General features: G+C 45.0%; 1 long non-coding RNA gene across 1 annotated transcript; it reads right to left on the minus strand.

Moving 5' to 3' along the window:
• Nucleotides 1-333: 333 nt before the first annotated feature.
• Nucleotides 334-3,878, minus strand: LOC110152673 (uncharacterized). Its single transcript, XR_002318458.2, has 3 exons — nucleotides 3,604-3,878; nucleotides 1,036-1,164; nucleotides 334-859 (listed from the first exon to the last, which is right to left on the minus strand). It is a non-coding gene; the product is annotated as an uncharacterized lncRNA (long non-coding RNA).
• Nucleotides 3,879-6,325: the final 2,447 nt, after the last annotated feature.

Here is a 6,325-nt window from a genome sequence, read left to right on the forward strand (position 1 = left end):
TTGGGAAGTCCCCAATAATTAATTATGATGCATTTATATCTAGTCAATAACACACTTTTGATGAGCTTTTAGAAAGTGGAAAAGTTAGTATATTAAATGAAAAAAAGTCAGGAAAATCTTTAATGCTAAACTTGATAGATGGCAATAAGGGATGACAGAGGATCAGATGGTTGGATGGCATCACCGACTCAATGGACATGAGTTTGAGCAGGCTCAGGGAGGTGGTGATGGACAGGGAGGCCTAGTGTGCTGCAGTCCATGGGGTTCCAAAGAGTTGGACAAGACTGAGCGACTGAACTGAACATTACATGCTGTTATAAATTTTATGTGCAGGTACAACTAGAAAATATTCTTAATGTAGACAGTATTTAGTGAACATAGGGCTCGATTTTAATTTTCCTAAATTGTTTTCAATTACCTTGTCCTACTGGAATATCTGAATTTCAGAACCTTCCCTCTAACACGAGAACAAAGACAAAAAGTTTTTCTTTTTAAATCCAGAAGCACATTAGCTGAAAAGAAACTGAGGCACAAAAAGTGACTTAGTTTTATTTTCTGCTGTAATAAACACTGAAGCATCCCATGCCTCAAGTAGCAGGGAAACAAAGTGAACCAAGAGATACCAAAGGCCAGTAAAGGCAAAAACTTACACTCAAATAACAAAGTGGTGATGACTCTTAAGTTTGAATGCCCTATGCATTGCCGAGTAGGGGGCACAAGGTTAGGCTTCACCCTCTTTCCTCAGCCTAGGAAAGGTGGGATCCCAAGGCTCCGAATGTTCTGAATCACCTGGGAAAGCTGATCGAGGAACAGGTTGATGGGAATTCGGATGAAAGCAAGGTCTTCAGCAGTCCATCTACTAAAAGTGGGGAAAATAAGGTTAAGGGGAGATGTTCCTATAGGTCCAGGGTACCAGCCCACCTCCTTATACCAATCCCCTCAGTGTCTCCATCATAGCACTCTTAAGAGAGAGCTCAGAAAACAGCACCCGCTGCCCTCCCCCCACTCCACAAGGCAAACTCATCTGGAACTGACACAATCAGGTCATTGCCATTCACTACAAATTCCTTCTGAGTAATTCCTTGGTGGCGCTGGACATCTCGGAGCAGAGACCTGCGAGCCAAGCATGCCTCCAGCGGGGATTGGAAAGGCACTCTGACTTTGCTGGGAGAGACACGGTTAAGGCACCGTCCATTACTGAATTTGCTGGTATCTCAGGCTTCCTCACACCTCAGAGGCCTGTTTTTATCCCAGAATGCCCATGCTCCCGACCATAACCTGAGACCACCCTGAGCTGCCTCCCTAACCCTTCGGTCCGTCTTCCCCGCCCTCCAGGCTCCTCAGGCCTTGACAACCCCATTTCCTGCCAGGCTGCCTACTCCTGCTGCCCCGGATCGTCCCCGTGCTCCCTTCTATCCCTTCCTCAGGCTCCCGGCATGTTTCCCACCACCATACCACTAACCCTGCCCACGGAGGCTCCATGAAAAGAATAAAATACTTAGCAACAGATCTACCGAAAGAAACAAAAGACCTATATATAGAAAACTATAAAACATTGATGAAAGAAATCAAAGATGACACAAATAGATGGAGAAATATACCATGTTCATGGATCAGAAGAATCAATATAGTGAAAATGAGTATACTACCCAAAGCAATCTATAGATTCAATGCAATCCCTATCAAGCTACCAACAGTATTTTTCACAGAACTAGAACAAATAATTTCACAATTTGTATGGAAATACAAAAAAAAAAACCATTGAATAGCCAAAGCAATCTTAAGAAAGAAGCCTGACTTCAGACTATACTACAAAGCTACAGTCATCAAGACAGTATGGTACTGGCACAAAGACAGAAATATAGATCAATGGAACAAGCTAGAAAGCCCAGAGATAAATCCATGCACCTATGGACACCTTATCTTTGACAAAGGAGGCAAGAATATATAATGGAGAAAAGACAATCTCTTTAACAAGTGCTGCTGGGAAAACTGGTCAACCACTTGTAAAAGAATGAAACTAGAACACTTCCTAACACCATACACAAAAATAAACTCAAAATGGATTAAAGATCTAAATGTAAGACCAGAAACTATAAAACTCCTAGAGGAAAACATAGGCAAAACACTCTCTGATGTAAATCATAGCAGGATCCTCTATGACCCACCCTCCCAGAGTAATGGAAATAAAAGCAAAAATAAACAAATGGGACCTAATTAAACTTAAAAGCTTTTGCACAACAAAGGAAACTATAAGCAAGGTGAAAAGACAGCCTTCAGAATGGGAGAAAACAATAACATGTGAAGCAATTGACAAAGAATTAATCTCAAAAATATACAAGCAGCTGGAAAATCCCATGGACAGAGGAGCCTGGTAGACTGCAGTCCATGGGGTCCCTAAGAGGGACGTGACTAAGCGACTTCACTTTCACTTTTCACTTTCATGCATTGAAGAAGGAAAAGGCAATCCACTCCAGTGTTCTTGCCTGGAGAATCCCAGGGATGGGGGAGCCTGGTGGGCTGCTGTCTATGGGGTCGCACAGAGTCAGACATGATTGAAGCAACTTAGCAGCAGCAGCAGCAGCAGCATGCAGCTCAATTCCAGAAAAATAAGCAACCCACTAAAAAAATGGGCCAAAGAACTAAACAGACATTTCTGCAAAGAAGACTATACAGATGGCTAACAAACACATGAAAAATGCTCAACATCACTCATTATCAGAGAAATGCAAATAAAAACCACAATGAGGTACCATCTCACGCCAGTCAGAATGGCTGCTATCCAAAAGTCTACAAACAATAAATGCTGGAGAGGGTGTGGAGAAAAAGGAACCCTCTTACACTGTTGGTGGGAATGCAAACTTGTACAGCCACTATGGTGAACAGCGTGGAGATTCCTTAAAAAACTGGAAATAGAACTGCCATAAGGCCCAGCAATCCCACTGCTGGGCATATACACTGAGGAAACCAGAATTGAGACACATGTACCCCAATGTTCATCACAGGACTGTTTACAGTAGCCAGGACATGGAAACAACCTAGATGTCCAATGCCAGACAAATGGATAAGAAAGCTGTGGTAAATATACACAATAGAATATTACTCAGCTATTAAAAAGAATGGATTTGAATCAGTTGTAACGAGATGGATGAAACTGGAGCCTATTATACAGAGTGAAGTAAGCCAGAAAGAAAAACACCAATACAGTATACTAGCACATATATATGGAATTTAGAAAGATGGTAATGATGACCCTGTATGTGAGACAGCAAAAGAGACACAGATGTAAAGAACAGACTTTTGGACTCTGTGGGAGAAGGCAAGGGTGGGATGACTTGAGAGAATAGCATTGAAACATGTATATTATCATATGTGAAATAGATTGCCAGTCCAGGTTCGATGCATGAGACAGGGTGCTCAGGGCTGGTGCACTGGGATGACCCTGAGGGATGGGATGGGGAGGGAGGTGGGAGTGGGGTTCAGGATGGGGAACACATGTACACCCATGACTGATTCATGTCAATGTATGGCAAAAACCACTACAATACTGTAAGTAATTAGCCTCCAATTAAAATAATTTTTTTTTTTTAAAGAAAAGGATACAACACCAGCACTCCACGTCTATGCCTTACAGCCACTGGTGCTACGTCTCCACCAGGTCCTGGGGCACGTGGGGCCCGTTCACCTCGGGGACGAGCTCTAGCAGCTTCCATCATGGCTCTTCCTCTGTTAGGGCCACCCTGGCCTTGTGGGGCCCGGTGACCATCCTCACCTTCAGCGTTGCCTGAACCCCTCCGGAAAGGACGCGTCCTGGCGCTCTGCTGGTCATCTCGGGCCTGTGCGCCACGGGTGGAAATAACCGTGGTTCGCATGGCGGCCGTCCGTCTCGATCAGACGCCAACGGAAGGGGCGGAGAGACTGAGCCGCTCACCAAGTCCCTCCCCCTCTGCGCAAGGACGCCAATAGTGTGCTTTTGCAGACACCCTTCAGGGTGCCTCCTTGCACTGGATTGGTTACCGCCCAGCCTGCTGGCCTCCACCAGGCTGCTATGCAGACCCCGTGGGACTTGAGGGACTCGGCTTGCTCGCGAAGCCACGCTCCTCTCAGCTGGGCCCAATGCGCCTGCACACAAGAGCCCCTCCAGGGCTGGTCCAGACGGTGTGGAATGGACCCTGCCAAGTGTCCACAGAGACACCACCAAGACACAAATGACGGCTTTCCAGTCTCAAGGCATAAAGCTAGTTCCACAAAGCATCTTTGATTTCTCGAACATATGCCACAGAAGGGTCTTACTAGATTAAGTTGGGAGTCGAGGGCAAGGGGCCAAGCCACACAACCCAGCAGCATTCCCCCTCTACCCACTCCATATCTATAGTGAAATTATAGATGATTTCATATCTATATGAAATTCCAGCAGAACTTTGCAAATCCCTGAAGGAGGATGCCGTCAGGGATTTGCGTTCATTATGTCAGCAAATCTGGAAGACCACAGGACTCTAAAAGGTCAAGCCTCTGATTCGTTTCAATGTATGACAAAAACTACTGTAATGATGTAAAGTGATTAGCCTCCAACTAATAAAAATAAATGGAAAAAAAAATAAATAAAAGGTCAATCCTCATCCCAATTCCCAAGAAGGGTAGTACCAAAGAATGTGCTAACCATCAGACAAATTGCACTCATCTCCCATGCTAGTAAGGTCATGCTTAAAATCTTGCATGCTAGGCTTCAGCATTATGTGAACCAAGAACTTCCAGATGTCCAAGCTGGGTTTAGAAAAGGAAGAGGAACAAGAGATCAAATTGCCAACATGCACTGGCTTATATAGAAATCAATGGAATTTCAGAAAATCACCTCACAGTGTTTCCTTGACTAGGCTAAAGCCTTTGACTGTGTGGATCATGACAAACTGTGGAAAGCTCTTAGAGAGATGGGAATAGCAGACCATCCTACCTGCCTCTTGAGAACCCAGTGTGCGGGTCAAAAAGGAACAGAACCCTGTATGGGAAAACTGATTGGTCAAGATCGAGAAAGGAGTATGACAGGGCTGTCTTCTGTCACCCTATTTGTTTAATCTATATGCTGAGCACATCATGAGAAATGCCAGGCTGGATGAGTTACAAGCAGGATCAAGACAGGTGGGAGAAACATCAACAACCTCAGATATGCAGATGATACCACTCTAATGGCAGAAAGCAAAGAGGCACTAAAGAGCCTCTTGATGAGGGTGAAGGAGGAGAGTGAAAGAGCTGGCTTAAGACTAAATATTAAAAAACTAAGATCATGGCATCTGGCCCCATTACTGCATGGCAAATAGAAGGGGAAAAGGTGGAAGTAGTGACAGATTTCCTCTTCTTGGGCTCCAAAATCACTGTGGATGGTGACTGCAGCCATGAAATTAGAAGATGATTGCTTCTTGGCAGGAAAGCGATGACAAAACTAGACAGGGTGTTGAAAAGCAGAGACATCACTCTGCGACAAAGGTTCATAGAGTCAAGGCTATGGTCTTCCCAGTGATCACATATGGTTGTGAGAGCTGGACCATAAAGAAGTCAGAGCCCCAAAGAATCTGGGCCTTCAAACTGTGGTGCTGGAGAGGACTCCTGAAAGTCCCTTGGACAGCAAGAAGATCAAACCAATCAATATTAAGGGAAATCAACCCTGAATATTCACTGGAAGGACGGATGCTGAACCTGAAGCTCCATTATTTTGGTCATTTATGGGAACAGTTGACTCACTGTAAAAGTCTCTGATATTGGGAAAGCTTGAGGGCAGAAGGAGAAGAGGGCATCAGGGGATGAGATGGCTGGATGGCATCAGGGATCCAATGAACATGAACTTGGGCAAACTCCAGGAGATAGTGAGGGACAGGGAGGCCTGATGTGCTGCAGTCCATGGGGTTGCAAAGAGTCGACACATGACTGGGCGACTGAACAACAAAAACTGCCCAAGCCACGGTCTTGCCGATCAGATTCATCAGTAATAAAGCTGATATTTAGGTTGAAACACATGTCAAGGGGGATGTGTCAAAAGATGCAGAGGCTAAGCTCCACCTGTTTGAAAGGAGTGGGAAAGGACAGGCAGCAGGCATGAGTGGATGGTGTCAGTGAACTTGTAGAGGAAATGATTCAGGTGGTCCAATTTATAAAGCCCCACACTTTCGTTCAGGCTTTTGAAAGACAGGTGGCGCTAGTGGTAAAGAATCCTCCTGCCCAAGAAAGAGACGCAACAGACAGAGTTTCAGTCCCTAGGTGGGCAACACCCCCTGGCGAAGGAAATGGGAACCCACTCCAGTATTCTTGCCTGGAAAATTCCTAGGAGAGGAGC

The sequence above is a fragment of the Odocoileus virginianus genome, unplaced genomic scaffold, assembly GCF_023699985.2.
Source record: "Odocoileus virginianus isolate 20LAN1187 ecotype Illinois unplaced genomic scaffold, Ovbor_1.2 Unplaced_Scaffold_18, whole genome shotgun sequence".
Lineage (NCBI taxonomy): Eukaryota > Metazoa > Chordata > Mammalia > Artiodactyla > Cervidae > Odocoileus > Odocoileus virginianus.